The following is a 24,389-nucleotide window of genomic DNA, read 5'->3' as shown; positions in this document are numbered from 1 at the left end:
TTCAGTAGCCCCTGCATGTGATTGGGTTTCCTTACAGTATGGTGGCCTCTGGGCTCCACGTTGGAGGCAACCTGCATGGCCTTTTAGGACCCTGCTTCCAAAGTCACACAGCGTCACTTGTGCCGTACTCTACTGGTCAAAGCCCTCACAAGCTTACGCAGATTGAAGGGGCGGGGACATAGGCCTAACCTCTTGGTGGAAGGAATGACAAGATTACATTGTAGAAGAGCGTGCCAGACGGGAGATGTGTTGCCGCCATCTTTGGGAGATGCCGTGAAGATGATGAGACAGGATAACGGGAATGAGAGTAACGGAGATGTGGGGGTCAGTGCTAAGATGCTCAGCCAAGGCCTCTCTGAAAGGTGACATTGAAGCTGAATTCTGAATGGGAAGGAGCCAGCCTTGGCAAAATCCATGGGGAAGACCTGTCCAGGCTGGGGGAGATATTTGTATCTTTACAAACGTGTGGTCCAGCGTTGACCACTCAGCAAGAACACCATCCATTCGGAAAGGATGCCAACCGTGCGTTATGAGGATGACTGTGCCCGTGATGTCCCAGGCGGAGAGAAGACCAAGGGCAAAGTCCCTGGGGTGGGAGTGAGCTTAGCTTCCCCATCACTCTGTCTTACAGCCCTGTCATCCTATCGTATTGTCTTTGCATTTATCCATTTTCTGAAAGAACCTCATTTGTCCACTTGTTGATGCTTTATCTCTTCCCACTAGATGAGAATGAGGATGTTGTCTGACTTGGAAACCTGCATTCTCAGTGTTCTATTGGAGCCCCTGGCATACAATAGGTGTCTGGTAAAAATTAGTTAAGGAAATGATGCATTTCATAGTGGGCCCACCTCCTGGCCACAGGGCTGCCTGGCATAGAGTTTCTCGTTAGTTTTGACCTGTGGTAGCTTCAGTAATGGTCACCAGATTAAGTAATTAGAAAAAAGAAGAATGTTGTCAATCTCCTGGACACTGGAAACCTGTCACTGGGTCGAGCTGGAACCCAGGAACAATGCTATTCACACGGGCCATTGGTCTTTTTTTTTTTTAATTTATTTAATTTATTTATTTTTGGCTGCATTGGGTCTTCGTTGTTGCGCGCGGGCTTTCTCTAGTTGCAGCAAGCGGGGCCTACTCTTCGTTGCGGTGCGTGGGCTTCTTATTGCCGTGGCTTCTCTTGTTGCAGAGCACGGGCTCTATGCACGCGGGCTCAGTAGTTGTGGCTCACGGGCTCTAGAGCGCAGGCTCAGTAGTTGTGGCGCATGGGCTTAGTTGCTCCGTGGCATGTGGGATCTTTCTGGACCAGAGCTCGAAGCCGTGTCCCCTGCATTGTCAGGTGGGTTCTTAACCACTCCGCCACCAGGGAAGCCCTGGTCTTTTTTTTTTAATAGAAGCCTTTAATCGTGTGGACAATACAATCAGGTTTCTTTAAAAAAATGTGTGTGTGTATATATATATATATATATATATATATATATATATATATATATATACACATATATATATATATATATATATATATATATATATATATATTTGGTTGCGCTGGGTCTCAGTTGCAGTGGCCCGGCTCCTTAGTTGTGGCATGTGGCTCCTTAGTTGCGGCATGCATGTGGGATCTAGTTCCCTGACCAGAGATTGAACCTGGGCCCCCCGCATTGGGAGTGAGGAGTCTTATCCACTGCGCCACCAGGGAAGTCCCTCTGGCCATTGGTTTTTTAAATGAAATTCTCTTTCCTTGGTTTGAAAAATTCGCTGAGAATGGGAGGTAGAGGAGCCTAAGGAGCCCTTCATCCATGGTGTCTGTCATGAATCCCCCAGGACTTGTCAACAGAGGCATCGCACCCATTACTTACACACAGAAATAAAGATAAATGTGCCTGGATAATAGCCCTGGGAAGGGATAAATCTTGCTTGTTTATGGGGGAAGGCAGCACACGGAGGCTTGTCACTTTGATGATTCAGGTTCGTTTAGATTTATGAGGACACGTATACCGGTAGGAGCTGAGATTTAGAATCCAAAGGTTATGAGAGAGGATGGATGTGTCTGGCCATCCTTATGGCTTCGGGTCGAGCTCCCTGTGGCATCTTCCGGTCAGTTCTTGATGAATCCTGTCAACCCAGGGGAGACCGTCTCTTCACTCGGTTGCACACTCAGCAGCCACTGCCCTAGGGGAGGGCTTCTCATAACCACAGAAATTACACTTTCCTTTTGAATGAGCCGTGTTTGCAGGCTAAGTTGGAAGAAGCCGCTGATAATCATAGAAGACATTGTGCCAACCAGGATGGAGCTAGGACAGAGAGATCAGTGTTGGTGTTGGTGTCCCGGGATCTATTTCTTTTGGTCACTTTGCCATCATGCATTTATTTACATGTTTGGTCAACGTTTTTTGAGCTCCAGCTCTGTGCAAGCCTTAGGCGAGATTCTGTGGTTTTCTCAGAGTGAGTCTTGGTCGCTGGAGTGTATCATTACGTGAATCAGTTCCAGTGTTTCCCAAGCTGCTGTTACTTCCTGATGACCTTGTCACCATATACCAACGCTACTATGACTTCTTAATATTTATCTTGAAATTGACCCACTTTTTAAAAATTAAAATGAAAAAAATATATTTATTTATTTATTTTTGGCTGTGTTGGGTCTTTGTTGCTGCGCGCGGGCTTTCTCTAGTTGTGGTGAGCGGGGGGCTCCTCTTCGTTGTGGTGTGCGGGCTTCCTATTGCGGTGGCTTCTCTTGTTGCGGGGCACGGGCTCTAGGCACGCGGGCTCAGTAGTTGTAGCACGTGGGCTTCAGTAGTTGTGGCGCATGGGTTTAATTGCCCCATGGCATGTGGGATCCTCCCAGACCAGGGCTAGAACCTGTGTTCCCTGCCTTGGCAGGCGGATTCCCAACCACTGCGCCACAAGGGAAGTCCCAACCCACTTGTTTTTAAACTTAAGTGCCAAGCTTAGCTTTGTCCCAAGTTGTACATCTTACTGCTTTGTTCATCCTGGTTTGTTGTGCTAGTTATATTTCTTCCTCACTCATATTAAAATAAATAAAATAAATATATGTGTTAAAAATTTCCCTTGTCCACCACCTAAAATAATACTATGTCCTACCCACTCACCTTCCCTACCATTGTGGTTTGCATACCTCACTTCGAGAAGTAAAATGTTTGCTTTGGCGAATATCTTATTTCCTACTTTGGCGGCCCTGTGAAATTTGCAACTTCTACCTGTTGGCTCCTATGATGGTTAATTTTATGTGTCAACTTGACTGGGGCAAAGGGATTTCCAAAGCTGGTAAAACGTGATTTCTGGGTGTGTCTATGAGGATGTTTCTGGAAGAGATGAACATAACACTTGAATAGGTGAGCTGAGTAAGGAAAATCTCCATCGCCAATAAGGGTGGGCATCATCCAGTCTGTTGACGGCCTGAATAGGACAAAAGGCAGAGGAAGGGTGAATTTGCTCTCTCTGCTTGAGTTGGGACACCTGTCTTTTCCGGCCCTCGGATATCGGTGCTTCTGGTTCTCAGGACTGGAACTACACCGTTAACTTTCCTGGGCCTCCAGCTTGCAGGTGGCAGATCATGGTCTCCATAATCACGTGAGCCAATCCCTCAGATAAATCCTTCTGTGTATCTAGATATCTCCGCTTGGCTCTGCTTTTCTGGAGAACCCTGACGAAATACATCAGCCCAGAAAGAGGTTTCTGGCCCAGGTGTTTTAGGGGCAAAGATAGATCCTGCCTTACGTTCTGTGACTGTTTTCATTGCCCACTTTTTTCTTTCTTTCCTGCAAAATGATATAAGAAAGATTTTCTCAGATCACTGTTGACTGACTTCCAGAAAATTCACAGTGAGTTACCCAGAGTGACAGGTCCTTTTTCATGGACCTGAAATGCACTATTATATTTCTCTTGCTTCTATACTAGTGCTTAGAATGGGACTGTGTACCAGCTGGTCTTAGCTGCTCTAATATCATTGTCTGACTTAAAGGTCTGGTCCATTAAATTGGACTTCAGTGGTCAGCTGAAAGATAGAGAGTAATGCTGCTCATTTTGTTGGTGGAGAAGCAAACTCATATACACCATGACCATATTTCCTCGACTCCAAATCGGGATGTATGATCTAAATTTATTAATATGCAATGCCTCACGAGTGTAGAGAAATCAAATTGTTATTAGCTATGCAGTTAATCAGTGGATTTTGTTGAAAGAATGACGTTGCACAAACATGTAATGATTTCAGAATATCTGAGTTGTACGGAGGCTGAATGGGAGATTTCTCAAACCAGAGGAAGGCCAGGAAGGAGGGTTGTATGTACTCCCGGACACTGGAATTTGCTTGCGTAATCCATGGCCCTTATTTCTCCTAAGCCAAAGATGCAAAATGATGCCCCCTTGGGCTGAATCTGACCAATAGATATATTTTGTTTTGCTTATGGAATGTCTGAAAAAGAACATAGGTGCCCACTTAAACAAAAACTAGAGCATTGCTCATAAATATCTGAAGTTTTGGTCTGTCCTGAAACAGAGGAAGCTCTGAAAACACTGGCCCTGCAATCTCACTTGGAAACAGACTCCTGGAGTGGCATTGACTAGTCCACACCCCTTTGGACAAGGCATGGGCTCACACTTTGCTGCAGTCACCAGCACCCCGTCTTGTCTTTTGCACTGAGGCTGTCATTTACCATTCATAATTCTCCTTGAACCATAGTTTTTCTTAAAGGAGCCTTTCCTTAAAGGATTTCTCTGTTTCTCAGACTCTGTCAAAAACGAGAGGTAATTCCAGAGAGCTGTGTGTTTCGAGAACAATAAGAGAGAACATTTTAGTAGAAGTAAAGATCATTCTTATGTATTTAATATGCAAGCAAGTGCATTGGCTGTCTCTGTTCTTTCACTGTTGCTGTCTGATTCCTGCAGGCATTTGACTTTCTGACCCTTGGATTCAGCTAAGGGGTCAGGGAGGGACTCTAGCAGGCTGACAGTCGATTGGGAAGACCCTTGCAGAGCCTGGTGCCCCCAGATGCAATAAACTGGCCTCCTGGGCACCTTAGGGATGGAGTGGATTGGAGTCTGTTTCATCCTTAATGAATGAAATTGAATAGCTCACAGCAGGGGAAGCTTTTACCCAGCAGTTTTCCACTTAGAACCACCCTCTCCTCTCCTCAACCAGACAACCGAGTTTACTTTTGTGTATTATCCTGTGGAATTGAGGGTGGCGATTTTATATCTGTGGGGACACTGATCCCCCCAGTTTGAGGTCAGATTTTCCTTATATCATGTCTCCGTACCCTCCAGACATGGAAGGCAGCACAGAGTGGAATGAAAACTTAATGTAAGCGGGTCCTTTCTTGCTGGATGGTGTAGGGAGGTGGATAAAAGCAAACTGCTTGTGATATTGTGCAAAGCTGTTTAATCTTTGTGGGCCTAAGTTTCCTCATTTGTACAGTAGGCCTAATAATAACAACACTTATCCTTGTAAGGGTGCTGTGATCAGTGATAAGCTCTTATGTGTAAAGTTCTTAGGACCTGGCACGGAGCAAGGACCATCTGTGTTTGTTCACGGCGATATTTCCAACACACAGAGTAGTTTTGTTCCGTGGTGTAACTTCAGCACCTAGAACAGTTCCCGGCCCTTAGTTGTTGTCCAATGAACAGTTATTGCAAGAAAGAATGAATGGATGGTTTCAGGATGATTTTTGCAGTCAGTGTGCATCTGAGATATGGGTACAAAGACACAGTCTGCAAACCAGAAGCCAGACATGCGGTGTGACCAAGGATTTTAGTGTCCCTGCCAGGTGTGAGAGGTGGCTTGGGACATGTAATCTGGATGTGAAACCCTGGTATTTGTGAGTTTGTTAATGGTTTATGGTGGGATGGGACCAGATGTGGAAAGACACAACCATCTCAGGGAATTGCGGGGTAAGTTTGCCTTCATGGCCCTGGGTGCAGCTGTTGGGGAAACCTTCGGGCTCATGTATTAGTTTCCTATTCGTGCTGTCAAAAATTACTGCAAACTTAGTGGCCCAACATAACACAGATTTATCATCTTCTAGTCTGGAGGTCAGAAGTCTGAAATGGTCTGAAGGGCTAGAATCAGCATGTTAGCAGGACAGTGTTCCACCTGGAGGATCCGGGGGAGAATCTGTTTCCCTGCCTTTTCCAGCTCCTAGAGGCGCCTGCATTTTCTTTGGCTTGTGGCTCATTCTTTCATCTTCAAAGTGCATCACTCCAGCCTCTGCTTCCATCGTCACATCTCCTCTCTGACTCTGACCCTCCTGCCCCTCTCTTATAAGGACCCTTGGGATTACGTGGGGCCACCTGGATAACCCAGGATGATCTCTCCATCTCAAAATCCTGAACTTAAAAAAAATGAATTTATTTCATTTTCAAATTGTTTATTTGTAGTTTATAGAAATACAATTAGTATCTATCTATCTATCTATCTATCTATCTATCTATCTATCTATCTATCTATCTTTGGCTGCATTGGGTCTTCGTTGCTACACAGGCTTTCTCTAGTTACAGTGAGCGGGGGCTACTCTTTGTTGTGGTGCATGGGCTTCTCATTGCAGTGGCTTCTCTTGTTGTGGAGCATGGGCTCTAGGCATGTGGGCTTCAGTAGTTGTGGTGCATGGGCTCAGTAGTTGTGGCTTGCAGGCTCTAGAGCACAGGCTCAGTAGTTGTGGTGCACGGGCTTAGTTGCTCTGGCATGTGGGATCTTCCCGGACCAGGGCTCGAACCTGTGTCCCCTGCATTGGCAGGTGGATCCTCAACCGCTGTGCTGCCAGGGAAGTCCCTCAAAATCCTGAACTTTAACCACCTCTGCAAAGTCACTTTTATCATGTAAGGTAACTTTACAGGTTCTGGGGATTAGGACGAGGACATTTTGGGGGGCCATTATTCTGCAAGCTGTAGCTAGGTAGGGTCCTGGGGCATCAGAGGGGGTAGGGGTAGGATACTCTGGTGGAGCTGCAGCCAGGAGGGGCCCAGACAAAGCGAGGTGGCAGCTGCGTCTCCAGGCCCAGGAGCTGGGTCTGCCTTTACAAATGCTGGGAGGGCTTCATCCATGCTCATTCATTCCCGATGCACTAGAACTGAGGTTGGCAAACTATGACCTGGTGATTTTTCTTCTTTGGCTTAGTTGGGGCTGAAAGTCGGGGTTGACATGTGGGTTTGAGTGGGGGGGGGGTTGGGCCTTTTCCTCTGTAAAATTGTAGAAAAAAGTCACCCAATTTTTCTTCTGGTGCTTCTGTGATTTCTTCTTATTTGATATTTGGAATGTATTTTAGCATAAGTGTGAATTAGGGCTCCATAGCCACATCCAATAGCTTCTCAGTTGTCTCAACATGAATTATCAAATAATTCAGCCTTTTCTGACTGTTGTGAAGCAAAGTCATTTAAGTTGAAGTTAAATATGTTATCTGGCACTTTGGAATGGGCTCCCCAGTAAGACCCACACTGATGATACTGGACGTAGGGATGGGCACTCTGCAAACTCAGGGGCCTGGGGGCCAGGCAGGAAATGCACATGGTGAAGCAGTTCCATATTTTCATGTTCAACATCTGGGAAGATTCTTCCCATTCATAAAGAAACATGCTTTCTCTCCATCTTTGGGACCACGAGAAGGGCTGAATCATGGCGACCCCAAGGTCCAGTGGCTCAAACAAGATAGATATTTTTTTCTTTCTCATTTCACCATCCTGATGTGGGCAGGAGGTCCCAGGTAGACATTTGCCGTAACCTCTGACATCATCCTGGGATGCAGGGGTTTCTGTCTCTTTGCTCTGGCCCCCCCCCCCCAGGGTGGTGTCTGCATCTCATGGTGGAGGTTGTCTTATCCCCATGGCTCATCCCATGTTGGGAAGGGAAAAGAGACAGGAAGTGGAGGGTGGGACATTTCGTTTTCAAAGGATATGACCTGGGAATTGCACACATCTCTTTAGCTCATGTCCTAGAGCCTGGACCTGAGTCATGTGGGCACAGTTGGCTGCTGGGAGCCTGGAAAAGGTAATATCTAGCCTTGGGCACAGCTCAAGCTTGGTGTGTGGGGGAGTTTCTATTATCAGGAGTAAGAAGGCAAGAAAGGATACTGGAGTTAGCCATTTTCTGCCACATCAGCCCCGTTTTTTGCTTTTACTTCTGATAGGCACATGGTTATAGAGGGCTGTTTCTCTACTGTAAGGAGAGTAACAGCGCAGTAACAGTAACAGGTGGGGTGATCATCGGTAACTGAAACTTGCACTTATGGTTGGGAAGACAGCAGGGAGTGGTGGGGACGGCGGCTCCTTGGAGAGCTTGTGCAAGGAGAGCAGCTGCGAACCAGCGATTGCAGCGTAGTGCCCTGCGGGAATGCAAGCTGAGAGTCAATAGACTTGATTTTGTAAGAGAAGCCAGAAATCAGATTTTTTTTAAGTGAGAAATTTTTTGACTTTTAAATGTTGGCTCAATTTAAGAAGTGCTGTGTGGCCAATCAATATAGGTGTGCAAGGCACATTTGGCCTGCGGACCTCCAATTTATGACTTCTGTCCTAACTATGTCAAGTTGTGACCATGTTATCTTCTGACTGGCAGAGCTTGAGGATACATTATCAGCTTCATAAATGAGGAAGTTGAGACTCAACTTTTATACGCTGATGATGGCAGTGCTGGTTCACTTCCTCTGGAGGGCAATTTGACATTGTCTATCAAAATTGCAAACGCATACACTCTTTGACCCATCCATTCCATTTCTGGGAACATATTCAGAGAGATTGTACATGTGCAAATTAACCTATGCATGATGTTGTTCACTGCGGCCCTGCAGTAGCAAAAGGCTGGAAGTAACCTGAACGTCCATCAAGAGGGGACTTGTTAAATACATTTTGGTGCCTTCATACAATGGAGCAATATGCAGCTATAAAAAAGAATGAAAACACTCTCTATATCGGCTGTAACCCTAGGTGAAAAACAAAACAAAACTAGATGCAGAACACAGGGTATAGTATGCAACTATTTGTGTTAAAAAAAGGGAAAAGAATATAGATATGTGTGTGTGTGTGTGTGCGCGTGTGTGCTTTTGTATGCATAAAATATTTTTGGAAGGTTCATAAGAAACTGATAAGATTGGTTGCTTCTGAAGATTCAAGCGGCTGAAAGAAGGTGGCAAAAGTGATATTTTGCTTGAGATTCTCATACCATTTGAAGTTGAACCATGTAAATAATCTACCTATAAAATAAGATTACAAAACAAGAAAGATCAGTGAAGCTCAGAGAGGGCAGGTGTTTCCCGAGTGTCACAAAGCAGTTTGGAGCCAGGATCAGCATCCATTTCTGCATCTCCCAGCACTGCGTTTTGTTTCCTTGGCAATCTTCCCACGCTGCTGGTTTTTGCCTTTAGAGATGGTTCAGAAGAATTTCTCTACCTTATTAACTAGCAAGTTGGAATATATTTTACCAGCTGATATAGTTAATTTGGTTCTTTGCCAGAGCTGCTGTTTTCCTCTGCCTTAATAATCACAGCCCTGAGGCAAGACCCTCTTCTGCAGGATCTCGGGCTCCAAGAGCCACCTCTGATTCTATCTACCGTTACTTTGCAGTTCGCTGAGCACACCTGGGCCAGTTCCCATGCGTTGGCTTCATCACCTGGGCGTTGGTAACCTTGGCAACTGAGGCAGGGGCCAGGGGTCCTCTGAGTATTGTTAGAGTCCCGGTAACTTGGAGAGTCCTTGCTGCTTCACCTCCCTCCAGTGGCACCAGGAAAAATAATGATTTCTTGGCTTCAGAAAGCAGAGTGACAAATGTGGGGCCTTTGTGGAGTGAAACAGGCAGCCTTTCTGTTTCCCTGGCAGAGATGCTGTTTAAATGACAGTTTTCTTGAAGATGAGAGAGATGTTTGGAGCCACACTGGGACTGGAGCCTGGTAATTAGCTCTTTACCTGTGTCCTGAGGATTTTCAGCACAGTCCCTTGTCAAGAGAGCTTGGCAGGGGATATACGGTGTTGTGACCCAAAGATGAATTAGAACTTTCTCCTTGTTGAAACAAAATGAGAAATCCGGGTGTCCAGGGATTGTACTGTCACCTTAAATCTCCCTAGTCCCGTAGGATTGTAGTGTGGGGTGTGAATGATCACTTAGATTGTATGTGTTAGGTATAGTATAGGTTGGCTGCTGATAACTGAGGCCTTAAATAATAGTTTAAGGAAGATAGAGTGTATTTCTCTCTCATCTGAAAGGGCATAAATAAGCCTCCAGAGCTGGTACAGCAGCTCCACCGCCAAACCCTCAGGGCAAGTTCCTTCCAGCTCACTGCCATTCCTAAGGAGTGGGTCTCTCTTCTTGGTGCAAGATAGAGCCCCGGCCATCCCTTCCACGGTCCTGGTAGCAGGAAATGGTCAAGGGCAAGCAAGTACACGTCCTTGCTCCTTACAATGACTTTTAAAGAAGTTGCTTGCAAAACCTCCCTAATGTCCTACTTCCAGAACTTAGTTATGTCAGCTTGGCTTCCCCATCCCCACCCCGAGAGCAGATCCTGAAATAAAGGCTTATGTTCAGGTGATTTATTTTGCGACCGGATCCAACGGAAGTTGTGATGGGCTAACTGGGGAGAGGAGGCAGGGAAGGAGAGAAAACCAATTCAAGGGTGCATATTGAGTTGGTTACCACTGTTGGCAACTGGGGTTCCGTCCAGGAGTAGTGGGAAGGACACCTCGAGATTGTTTGCCCAAGATGGGATAGAGGGGAGTATTTGCCCACAGGCTGCAGTACCCCATGGTCAAGGGTTGCTCTCTGCTCATTAATTCCCTTGCATTTGAATTATTTACATGCACAGAATGGCTGGAAAGAATCTCTGCAGAGACGTTGGTGTGCAGATCCTGTGGCTGCAACAATGGCCAGAACCAAAAAGATGGGTGGAAAGGATGCAAGATGGAGCATTAGTTATACAGCCTCACTCAGCTACAAAGGCATCTGGGAAATGTAGTTTTTATTCACGGTGGCCCTGAGCCCAGCAAAACAACAACAACGACGACAGGAACAGACAAAAAAACCAACCAAACAAAAACAAAGAAACCAAGCCAGGGGGTTTGGTGGTTGTTGAAAGGATATTGGAACACAAATGGTAGAATCTGGCACACCATAATCTTTATTTGTTCTCAAATTAGGGATTTGTCAGTCTCAATGATCTGGAACTCAGCTGAGGATATATAAAAGGCCTCTGAGTGGCCAAGGTAGCCATCAAAGTCCATGTACTGGAGCACATATTCAAGGATGGCCTCTAAGAACCCATATGAAGCCTATTGCCTGTTGCTTTGGACACAGTTCTAACAAGCATAGTGGTCTGTCTTCCCCATGGAAGCAGATGGACATGGGGGCATTGCTAAGGGTCTGTCCACAGATGGAACCCTAACATTTTCTCCCAACTCCGGTCTGTCTTTTATAGACTTCCAGAGTGACTTATACAAATGCAGAGGTCACTTGCTCCTTAGAAGCTTCTCAGTGCCCTTGGGAGCTGGTCCTCGTCTCTCTAGTCTCTTGCCTGTCTGCCTTGGAGCCACACTCCAGGCAGAATTTCACTCTTCTAACGCCCTCTGCACATGATGTTTCCTCTTATCCAGAGTCTTCTCCCCCTCCTTGCCCCGGCCTAGCCACTCCTGGTCATCCTTCAGTTTTTTGCTGAACATTACATTGGCTAGGCTCTCCCACCAGAGGCTCTCGTGGCAAATACTGTATCGATATTTCCTGTTCGATGGTCTTTCCACTGTGTGACTGTGTGCTCGGTGAGGGCAGGGATGGAGCTGTGTCCATCCTGATCGTTGCTCTGTTTCTAGGACCTGGCACACAGTTGGTGCCAATAAGTCTTTGTGGGATGGATGGATGGAAGCACTCTGTATCTCTGATCCCAGGTAACTTCTTTCTAGTGTGTGCCCTTGGTTCCTGGGTGACAGAGGATGCAGAGTACATGCCAAGCCTCTCCCACTGCTGGGGCGCAGTTCTGAGCTCATGCCTGATTCCAGGGGAGGGGGGCAGTGAAAGATCAGCAGTGTGGCTCTCCTTTACTACTTATTTATTTATTTATTGGCCATGTGGCGTGGCTTGTGGGATCTTAGTTCCCTGACCAGGGATTGAACCTGCGCCCTCTGCAGTGAAAGTGCCAAAGTCCTAACCACTCGACTGCCAGGGACTTCCCAGAGTGGCTCTCCTTTAGAACGACTCCTAATTTCTACTACTCAAGGCTCATCACAGAGATCTCCAAAAAAGGGAGCTCCATGAATGAATCAATCATCCAACAGGTTAGCCCTACTCAAAGTGGGACACTGCCTCCTGCTGGATGTTGGATGTACTGGAGGCCGAGGCACCTTGGCAAGAGCTGGTTATCTTTTCAATTTTTACTGCCACCGCTTTACTTTCAATTAAAAATATGCACAAACTTAAGCTATTTCCCCCAAAACATAAAACAAACTCGATGGATATAAAAAACTAAACTATGGCTTCCCTGGTGGTGTGGTGGTTGAGAATCCGCCGCCAATGCAGGGGACATGGGTTCGAGCCCTGGTCCGGGAAGATCCCACATGCCGTGGAGCAACTAAGCCTGTGCACCACAACTACTGAGCCTGCACTCTAGAGCCTGTGAGCCACAACTACTGAGGCCGGGTGCCTAGAGCCCGTGCTCCGCAACAAGAGAAGCCACCGTAATGAGAAGCCAGTGCACCACAACGAAGGGTAGCCCCTGCTCGCTGCACCTAGAGAAAGCCCGCGCACAGCAACGAAGACCCAGCACAGCCAAAAATAAATAAAAATAAATTTTAAAAAAAACTAGTTCTCCTAAAAATTCTTAGAAAGCACTCTTCCTCCCAACCTTGATTTTCAAACTCATATTGAAAATTTAGAGCATACAGAAAAATATAAAGAACTGAAATAAAAACCATATGGGAAAAGATGGCAGTAATTTACTTTCTCCCAATCTTTTTACAGTGCATACTAACATGCCTGTAAACACACACACACACACACACACACACCCCACTTAAGTGATTACCCTAAATGTAAAGATTTATATCTTGATTTTTTTTCACTTTACATGAGCTTTTGAGCATGTTCTTATGTCTTTTTTTTTTAGACTTTTAAATGAAGTTTTATTTTCTCTATATCATTTATTATTACTTTTTCATAAAATTCACTTTGGTGAAACTTATTTTTCTCTTATGTCTTTAAATAGTCTTTAAGAATGAATTTTGAAGATGGCATAGCACTTCAATGCAAGGGCACACATTTTTTTTTTCTTTTTTTTTGCGGTACATGGGCCTCTCACTGTTGTGGCCTCTCCCGCTGCGGAGCACAGGCTCTGGACGCACAGGCTCAGCGACCATGGCTCACGGGCCCAGCTGCTCTGTGACATGCGGGATCTTCCCGGACCGGGACATGAACCCATGTCCCATGCATCGGCAGGCGGACTCTCAACCACTGCGCCACCAGGGAAGCCCAGGGCACACCTTTTAGAGTGTAATCAAGCACCTATAATTTTGAGCAGTTAGATTATTGTGATTTTTCACTGCCATGCCTTTATTGCAATGAATTGATTTTTCTTGTATCTCTGGTTATTTCTTTTTTTGATTATTTCTTATAGATTCTCAGGAATATAATTCCTGGGTTAGGGGTATGATTATTTTTCAGTCTTTCAATTCATGTTGCTAAATTAGTTTTTAGATAGATTATCTGTTGACATCCCACCAATGATATCTGAGGGTCTTTTGTTTGTATTGTTTTTATTTTACTGCACCTTCAGCAATAGAGATTATGATAATTTTAATAAAGCCAATTTGATAGTCTCCAAGTTACCTTCTAAACTTCCAGGATTGGATGAGTTGTTGTGTAGTTCTGACTGATGTGCGAATGAGGCAGCTTTCTTTCCTTATTCAAGTGTTTATATGTTCCTTATTTCCAAAACAGGTTGTGCCGTAGCCCACAGGAAGAATACAAAGATACAGCACAATAGTTAACAACAGCTTTTGTCACTTCACATTTTATTAAAACATTTTCATGTGTTAGAAACATTTGCATACACCTTGCTGTTATGGGTGATAGGTGTTGTGGGAAAGAGTTCCACGATCGACTGGTAATGTCTGCCACGGGGGCGTCTGTGACGAGGTAGAAGGCTTGCTGCTGCGAGTCTGCTCTCCCTGACCTTTGGTGGTTTGCCGCCACTCACAGTTCAGCTTGCAGTGAGAAAAATTTAAACATTTGGTCAGAATGGAGTGGTAAGAGGTCACTCTGGAATTGGCTTTCAGCTTCTCCCAACCTCTGCTTCCCGTTTCTGCTGTCTCTGGTCCTCCTTTATATTTTCAACAGACTTGAACTGCAAACTTATTATGTGCACACCTAGTCCCTGAATTGGTAGAAAGGAGCAGGAGGTACACCAAGGAGGCTGTGTTTCCCAAACTTTAGTCTTTAAAATGCATTCCCTTCACAGTTTTTTTTTTTGCCATATCTGGGGTATTCCTGTGCTATTTAAAAAAAAATGAATTTAGTTATTTTATTTATTTAGTTTTGGCTGTGTTGGGTCTTTGTTACTGTACGTGGGCTTCCTCTAGTTGCGGCGAGCAGGGGCTACTCTTCGTTGTGGTGCACGGGCTTCTCACTGTGGTGGCTTCTCTTGTTGCGGAGCACTGGCTCTAGGCACATGGGCTTCAGTAGTTGTGGCACTCAGGCTTAGTAGTTGAGGCTTGCGGGCTCTAGAGCACACGCTCAGTAGTTGTGGCACATGGGCTTAGCTGCTCTGCGGCATGTGGGGTGTTCCGGGACCAGGACTTGAACCCGTGTCCCCTGCATGGGCAGGCGGATTCTTAACAACTGCGCCACTAGGGAAACCCCTCCTGTGCTATTTTAAATTTAATATGTAATGTAAAATTGACTCATCGATTTTGCTTAAATATGTTTATTTTAAAAGCAGTCACTATCACTCTCACAAACACAAGCCAGCATCACTTGCCATTAATCGATGAAACTCTTCCAAATAAAGACAATCCGAACAAAACAATGGTCTTGAATTCCAGCTCGAGACTGCTGCTTGCCAAAGGCTCTCAGACAGAGGCCTTCTGTCTCTTGGTTAACAAGGGCCATTAGCCGTGTGTTAGAGACTCGTTAGCATGAAACGGAGGCTTTCTCTTTTTAGGAGAAGGATTGTAGGAGAATTAAGAAAGTAGTAACTTTCTAATTGTGGGATTTCATCTTCCTGAAAACATTTGGTATATGACCCTCCACACTGCTGCAGAGACCTAGGAAAGTGCTGGCGAGGGCAATTTTGGGAGGGCATTGAATGCCGAGGTAAAAGAGACTGGTACCTTGGCAGGGAGTCTTCTTGGATACTTTGGGGGATTGTTCGGGGCACAGGAGTAGTTTGTTTCAGTAGCAGAATTATTGATGAATAGGGCTTCCCTGTCCCCTAAAGGGAGATTCCCATTTAGGCAAACGACTCCCCCTTTGGTCCAGTGCTTGGTGAGAGGCAACCTATGACCCAGTGCGCCCACCTCTGTCTTTAAACAGTCACCGAATAGCATCCCTTCCTCCAGAGGTGTCCTGTGTTGCTTGAGCTCCCGTGAGTTCTGGGCACAAAATAAATAAAATGGAGTTGGTACCACATCCAAGTGGCATGTGGCGTGGGCGTGTGCCGTTGGATTATTTTTATTTATGATAGCTGATTCACAACCGTTTCCATGGCGATGGGGGAGTTGAAAGCGGAGGAAAGAAGTGAGTCGTCACGTTACTAAATGACCCAATGAAAGAAAAAAGCTCTTAAACACATTAAGGATTAATTTAATGTCGTGGCCTTGCCTGGCGGGTCATTACCCGTCTCTGCTACAGATGTTGGCATTTCCATTTCCAGAGTGTTCTGAACTGGTGTAGCTCATCTGTTTGCATTTGAATGTCATTCTCAGCTCAAATGCAGCCAGATGCTGAGGGTCAGGGGGGCCACCGGCAACCTCATCGGGAGATGATGTCTGCCACAGAACATCCGGGAAGATGCTATTTTGGATGCCAGTTTGTGTATATATATATATATATATATATATATACACATATATATACACACACATATATACGTATATATATACATATATATATATACGTATATACACACACATATATACATATATACATACATATACACATATACATATATACACATATACACACACATATATACATATGCACACATATATACATATATACACATGTACACACCTATATACATATATACACATATATATACATATATACACATATACATATATATATACACATATGTATGTATGGTGTGTGTATATATATATATATAATTTTTTACAGACTTGAAGAAATGCAAAATCATCTGTATAAATTACATGTAAGAAATCCAAGCCTACAATGAACACCCAGGTACATAACACGTATGGGAAAATGGTGACATGTACAGGATGACAATATGTCTTGCTTTACCAGCTTTCTCCTTTTCTTAGCAAAACCGTTAATGACATCCCTTTTCATTCTTGAAATAGGTTCGGGTTTGGGTGATAATTGTGTCTACTCTGCTTTTAAGCCTTCTCTGAGCTCCCCACCCTAATCTTGTTCCCTCTCCTTGCACAGAGAACCTCTTTTCCAAATTTTAGCTTCTCATTCCTTTGCTGTTCAGTGTTTGCATCCCTAAATGGTCTATTATTTTGGTTTGTGTCTTTGTGAACTCTGAGTGAACCTGTACTCTGAGTTTCCTTTGGTGTCACTTCTCTTCCACTAAATGTTGCATTTCGGAGGTGCATCCTTGTTACTATACGTAGCGGTAATTCATCCATCTCTACAGCTGTATACTACCCCATGGTAGGAATGTATCACAGTTTATCCGTTTTACTGCTGGCAGACATTTGGATGGTTTCCCGCTGCTCTAATAAATGGGGCTGCTAGGAACATATTTGTGCGTGTATCCTGATGCACACCAGACTGAATTCTCCAGGCGCTGTGTCCACAATTGCTGGGTCATGTGTTCATTGCATGTCCAACTTTACCAGATGATACCAAACAGTTTTCCAAAGTGGTGGTACAGGTTTGTTTGATTGTCTGTTTTTGGGCACGCCACGCATCTTGTGAGATCTTAGTTCCCTGACCAGGGATTGAACCCACACCCTCGGCAGTGAAAGCGTGGAGTCCTAACCACTGGACCACCAGGGAAGTCCCCGATGGTACAGTTTTATGCCCCTACTGGCAACAGGGACATAACACTGGAGGTGTTCTGGTTGCTCTGTATCCTTGTCATCACTTGCTGCCAGACTGTTCAATTGTTACCGGTCTGATGGGTGCAGGATGGTATCTCATTGTACCTTTATATCTCCAGGGCTGCCTGGGACTGTTGTGTCGCCAGCCTGCCCAACTCTGGGACTCAGCATGAGGAGGTCCGTCTTCCTGTAAATAACCTCTATCCTCCAGTATAAACTTTATAGTAATAAAGTTGATACTTGGATCTATAGCAGCCTTACTTCTTTGTTTTAATTGGTTGAGAACTTGGGTGGGAAAGAGGGATGTCCCTTAAGGAAAAGCTCTGTGTGTTTTCTCCACTCTCACGCTGTGCTTCCAAAACACTTCCACTCCAGATGTGCGGGGAGATGCCTTTCCCCTCATCACCAAGCAATTCTCTGACACCAGCTGGGTGTCCTGCAGTTGACCTCAGTTCAGACACTCTCTACCTCGAGACACAGCACCATCAGATCCCACGGTCACGGGTTCAGCCCCACAACACCGCCCTCACCTTCAGATGCCAGTGCCAAGTCCGGGTTGTCACCTGTGCTCCTGACCTATGAATTGGAGTTTCCCGTGACCCCCTTCTCAGGCTTGACCATTTGCTAGAATGGCTCACAGAACTCAGGAAAACAGTTTACTTACTAGATTACTGGTTTTTATGAAAGGATACAACTCAGGAATAGTCAGATGGAGGAGATGCACAGGACAAGGTCTGTGGGAGGGGACTCGGAGCTTCCATGCCCTCTCCGGGTGCACCACCCTACCGGCACTTCTGCGTGTTCACCAAACGCGGAAACTCTTAGGACCTCGTGCTTGGGGGTCTGTATGGAGGCTTCATCACATAGGAATGATAGATTAAATCATCAGCCATTGGCGATTGATCTAACCTTCAGCCCCTCTCTCCCCCCTGGGGGTCAGGAGGTAGGGCTGAAAGTTCCAACCCTCTAATCACACAGTGGGTTCTCCTGGCAACCAGCCCCCTCCTGTGGCTATCTTGGGGCTTTCCCAAAATCACCAGATTAATATAAACTGAGATGTGGCTGAAAGGGGCTTGTTATGGATAACAAAACACTCTTCTTTCACCTTTTTAGCTCTATCACTTATGAAATTTCAAGAGAGTTTTAGGAGCTCTGTGCCAGGAACAGGTATGAAGAATAAATAGGTGTTTCTTACTATAAATCACAACATTGCAGGTGTCCTGCAGACCATCACACACAAAGCTAGCAATGCTATCTCTTATAACTTCCATTTTCATGTGCCTCTAATTCACCTGTCCCAAACCTAGCTAACCTGGAGCTTTCTCTCCTTTCATGGAGCTCCAGCTCATCCCAGCTCACATGGCTTACTTGGTCCTCTGTGTTCTTAGGATTTGTTTGTGGGTTTAGCCTTTTTCCTGTTTAATCATATTCTATTAGCCTTTTGTGGGATGTAAGTCTTGCTTCCTTCATCTGAGATCTTCAGAAGTTTTCCTCATCTTTATATTTCCCTCAGGGACTAACATTGTCCAGGCTCATTCTTCCAGGAAATATTTGGCAGATCCCATTGTGTGCTAAGGCTGATGATAATGGCTGAAGTAGTCAAAGATAAAGAAACTGAATTACTTGCCCTTATCAGGGACGTGCTTTCCAGAAAAAATGAAAGAAACAAACAAGAGCGATGTGATGTGACTTTGGATAGGATGAATACTCAGATTATTAAAGAGACTTCCTTTGCCAGGAGAAGTTGGGTAAATGTTCCCAGATGAAAGGTAACTCTGAAGTGGGTTTTGAAGGATGAGTAGGAGTTGCACAAATAGCTGTTAGGAATCTGTATTGGTAAATTAACTATATCCTGTCTTCCTAGCTTTGGGGATTATTGTAGTTTTTTTTTTTCCATCCTTGGAAACCTTTGGCTAGTCAATTTTTATTTTATTAAAAAATATGTATTTATTTATTCATTTGGCTGTGCCAGGTCTTAGTTGCGGCTTGTGGGATCTTTGTTGCCACTTGTGGGATCTTTGTTGCGGCATGCGGGATCTTTTATTTTAGTTGCGGCATGCAGGCTCTTAGTTGTGGCATGTGGGATCTAGTTCTCTGACCAGGGATTGAACCCGGGCCCTCTGCATTGGGAGCGTGGAGTGTTAACCACTGGACCATCAGGGAAGTCCCTAGCTAGTCAATTTTTAAAAGGTACATATAGTATGACTGATTCACTTTGTTATAAAGCAGAAACTAATAAAAAATAATAATATTTACGAAAAAAAAATCTCACAGAAATAAAGTAGTGATTAGGTTTAAAAATAAATAAATAAATAAAAGGTACATATATATTTTTAAAATTTTATTTACTTAATTTATTTATTTTTGGCTGCATTGGGTCTCTGTTGCTGCGTGTGGGCTTTCTCTAGTTGCTGTGAGCGGGGGCTACTCTTCGTTGCGGTGCGCAGGCTTCTCATTGTGGTGGCTTCTCCTGTTGTGGAGCACGGGCTCTAGAGCGCAGGGTCAGTAGTTGTGGCACATGGGCTCAGTAGTTGTGGCTCACGGGCTCTAGAGCGCAGGCTCAGTAGTTGTGGCACACGGGCTTAGTTGCTCTGTGGCATGTGGGATCTTCCCGGACCAGGGCTCGAACCTGTGTCCCCTGCATTGGCAGGTGGATTCTTAACCACTGTGCCACCAGGGAGGCCCTAAAAGGTAAATATTAATGAAAATTGGAAGCTATCCTTTCAGTGACTATGGAATCTTGACTCTGGCCATTAATGCATTGGAAATGAGGTGAGAAGTCAACACGAGAGGTGACTTCTATGCATTCATTCTTTTGTTTGAATGCATAGTTTGCATCTGTTGGATGTTTGAATAAAAGATAAGGGAAAATAGAATAAAGTGCATTCTTAGAACTCGGACTCCCCTGCCTTCTCTCCTGACCTCGCAGGGGTCAGCCGACTCCAGCTGGTGGCAACAGCTGTCACCACCGAGGTGTGTTCTCTGAGCATTTTTCAGCTGTTTAGCTCAATCTGTGGGTCTGATCACACGTGGCCAGAATTACACAGAGTCACTGTGGACATTTGGTTAATTAGAACAAAGCCGTCAGGTGAAATGAACGATCCATCCCAGGCTCCGTTCTAATCATCGTTAAACGGGGTCTCTGATGAGCTGGCCCTGGGCTGCGCTGGACTCTGGGCATCTCAAGGCTGTTTGGAGCGTTAGTCAAGGCTGAATGGCTGGGCAGGAGTTGGGAATGAGATGTTTTTCTCAGGGGGGAAGTCTCGAGAGAGTGTTTGTATGGGTGTGAGTCCCTCATGCCTTTGGGGGCTGCCTGTCTGTTAATCAATGCTTGCTTTGTCCTTGGCCTTGACTTGACCCTGGTGCAGCTGTCAGTCAAATAAACAGAAGCACTGGCATCTCCCCTGACAGCTGGCGTGGTGACTACTGTCAGAGTGCGGGGAGGTTGGCTTGCCGTCCAGAAGGCGCGCGTGAAATGTTTTCAACTGGAAAGGGGGCTTTCGAGGGATTGGACTGGTGAAAGGCAGGCAGGGGTTCAGGTCCTCCTGAAAATCCAATTTGGGCAGAATTTTGGATTCTAATAAAGTCGTCTTTCATCACCTTGGCTTAATGTGTTAGATTTTAACATAGAGGTTGCAAACTGGAGGACCCTGAGTTGGATGAGTGGGTGTCATGGGTTGAATCGTGTCCCCCCCAAGAGATATGTCCAAGCACCTGCCAATGTGACCTTATTTTGCAGATGTAGTCAAGTCACAGTAAGATCATTAGGGTGGGCCATAATCCGGTATGGCTGGTATCCTTATCAGAAGAGGAGAGGAACACAGGGAGAAAGTCATGTGAGTATGGAGGCGGAGATTGACCGTAGTGATGTGTTACAAGCTAAGGAATGCCAAGGATTGGCTACAGCAGCACGTAAGAGAAAGGCATGGAACACATTCTCCCCTAGAGGCTTCAGGGAGAGCACAGCCCTGCAGACAACTTGACTAAAGACTTCCGGCCTCTAGAACTGTGAAAAAAGAAATTTCTGTTGTTTTAAGCCATCCAGTTTGTGGTAATTATTTATGGTTGCCCTAGGAAACTGAATGGTTTTTAGAAATTAGATTAGTGGCTACCATTTATTTTTATTTTTATTTTTGTTTTGGTCGCAGTGCATGGTTGGCCGTGGTGCACGGCACACGGGGATCTTATTTCCCCAACCAGGGATCGAACCCGTGCCCCCTTGCAGTGGAAGCATGGAGCCCTAACCACTGGAATGCTAGGGAATTCCTATGGCTACCATTTAAAAACAGATTTCGGGCTTCCCTGGTGGCGCAGTGGTTGAGAGTCCCCCTGCCGATGCAGGGGACGCAGGTTCGTGCCCCGGTCCGGGAAGATCCCACATGCCGCAGAGCGGCTGGGCCCGTGAGCCATGGCCGCTGAGTCTGCGCGTCTGGAGCCTGTGCTCCGCAACGGGAGAGGCCACAACAGTGAGAGGCCCGCGTACAGCAAAAAAAAAAACCCCAAACAACAACAACAAAAAAACCCCCAGAGATTTCATGCAAAAATTAGGATTTCTGGCACCTCTAGAAACATCAGATCTGTCCACATAGGGCCAGCATTCTCAAATGGGAGCTGTCTGGACTTCTGCATTTTACCCCAGTTACCACCACTCCTAGCTGTCTGCCTCTCCTACCTGTGTTTCCCATTGAGCCCTCTAGGTATCTGAGTTCGTGGCCCTTTCTTTCACAATAGGTCCGGGATGGAAGGGTTGAGAAAGGGCCCATCTCTGGCTTTCTGGCTTCTAGAGCAGGAGATGACAAACCACAGCCCATGGGTCAGATCCAGCCTGGTGCCTGTGTTAATAAATAAAGTTTTATTGGAAAACAGCCATGCCTACTTGTTTACGTATTATCTGTGGTTGCTTTCACACCATGATGGCAGAGTTAGGAGCTGCAGCAGAGACCATGTGGCCTGCAAAGTCTAAAATATTTACTATCTGGCCCTTTATAGAGAGAGTTTGCTGACCCCCTTCTGGAGAATCAAGAAATCCAGATTTTTACATGAATTCTCCTTGTTTTTAAATGAAGGCAGCTAATTCATATTGGTTTTAAATTTCAGAAAACCTAACTGTCAGTCAAAGACATCTTTCCATGGCAACAAATGTGAATTTCATCATTAAAAAAACCCACAGAGTACTATGACTTAACCAATTCTTTATTAATGGGTATGTAGGCAGTTATGTTTTAAATTTATGTGTACTAGTCAGGACTGGCTAAGAAGCCCCACACTTGAGCATTGAGATTCTATTTTTTTTTGCAAATCTTTTTTTTTTTTTTTTGGCCGTGCCACACAGCCTGCAGGATCTTAGTTCCCCAACCAGGGATTGAACCCGGGCCCTTGGCAGTGAAAGTTCAGAGTCCTAACCACTGGATTGCCAGAGAATTCCTGAGATTCTTTTTCCAGGATGAGGAGGGAGTGTGCGATTGGGGTTATTTACTTCAGATGTAGAGAGAGCCAGTAGACTACGCCATCATGCTTGTCAAACGTTCATATTTCATTTTTAGGGCAAGATATTAAACACTGATTCTTGCTGCTCACAGAGACTGCGTGAGAGAGGATGACGTCAACAGCAGAAAGGAATTGTGTTGGGTGTAGGGAGGAAGATTTTGTTGCTCAAGGTGGTAAATCTTGGAAAGTGTAGCAGAGAGAAAGTCTCTCTGCTGACCTTCTAGGAAGCGCCAGCTCTGCCCGGGTTGGATGTCACCCAGGAATGGAAGATCAGGTGACCCACTTCTGCTGCAGCAGCAGGAATGGCTGTCTATAGCCCAGCACTGAGCAGACCTCGGCATCGTGTCTTGCTCACCAGGAAGGAGTGCCGGGGGTCATTGGCGGTGGGGCTATTTGGCGAGCAACCACCCGTTGCCCTTCCTGGATTGGAGGGCACAGGCTGGGCCAGCTGATCCCATGCCCCACTGACCTCCAGAGTTCTCGTCTATGACTGGCTGGCTCCATCCTTCTGTTCAAGGCCAGTTCGGTCCCCCCCAGGCTGTGTGGCTATTTGGAGGGTGTGGATGTGTGAGAAAATGGTCAACCTTGTTGATGCGAGGCTGTTATCCTTAGAAAGGTCTGCTTGCAAGGTTGGCTGTTGGCTGGCGTCTGAGAAGTTGGCACTTGAACTGTTCCCTAAATGATACGTGTGGTTCACTGTCCCCAGACTGTATGAACCATGTGATTTATGCTGAATGTCTGCTTTCCTTCTGAGAGTCTGGAATGTGGGCACCTGCTAGGCAGAGGGTGCCGCCATCACCTGCCCCCAGTAAAAACTGTGGGCGCTGAATCTCGAATGGGCTTCCTTGGGTGGAACAGCACATGCATGTTGCTGTGTTTTTGTGGCTAAGAGAAGAGTGAGGTCTGTGTGACCCTGGTGGGAGAGACACAGTATAAGGAAGCCTGTGCATAGATTTCTGTGCACTCCGCCTGTGTCTTTTCCCCTTGCTGATCAGGTTATGCAATACACCTTAGCCATAAGGACAGCTGTATGCTGAGTCCCATGAGTCGTCCTAGCGAATCACTAAATGTGTGAGTGGTCTTGGGAAACCCCCAGGCAGGATGATTTATTATAAACTCAATTCCAGCATTTAAAGAAATTCAGTGCATGCCTTGATGCTAATGATAAAAGTATCCGTGATTATATTGATAACTAATATTCATTAACATGCCAGGCGGTAGTCTAATCTTCACAGATTAATTTAACCATCCTCTTAGAGGTAGGTATTACTTTCATCCCCATTTTACAGATGAGAAAACGGAGGCACCGAGAGGTTAAGTGACCTTCCCTTTATCAGCTAGCTCATAAGTAGCAGAGCTGAGAATAAAGCCCCCAGATACTTGAGATCCTCCTAAAACACAGGACTGTTTGCAGAATGATGACTGAGGCTAGTGCCTTCTGAAAAACTAGCTTTAGTCTAGAGGCTAAATACCGTCTTTTATCTTTTCTGATGGAGGGCAAATCGGGGAGGATAAGCTGAGATAACAAGTCAGCTCAAAATTGCAATGGATTAAAATAACAACATTTTTTTCCTTGACCCATCTATATATCCATCCCAGGCTGGCTGGGGGCTGTGATCGGTGTGGTCCTCACTTAGGGACACCCAGGCTGCGGGAGCAGCCACCACCCTCACGGGCTGCTGAGTAACCTGGCAGACGGA

General features: G+C 45.5%; 1 protein-coding gene across 1 annotated transcript in view; it reads left to right on the top strand.

Annotated features, from left to right (window-relative positions):
* The window catches only part of LOC308627091 (transmembrane protein 132B), a gene marked incomplete at its 5' end in the record, with an annotated part of 374,488 nt that overhangs the window by 66,271 nt on the left and 283,828 nt on the right, over positions 1-24,389 (top strand). The window lies entirely within an intron of this gene.

This window comes from Mesoplodon bidens, assembly GCF_964165515.1.
Source record: "Mesoplodon bidens genome assembly, chromosome: 13".
NCBI classification, from domain to species: domain Eukaryota; kingdom Metazoa; phylum Chordata; class Mammalia; order Artiodactyla; family Ziphiidae; genus Mesoplodon; species Mesoplodon bidens.
Note: the sequence above shows the minus strand (reverse complement) of the source record. Positions and strands in the feature narration are given on the sequence as shown.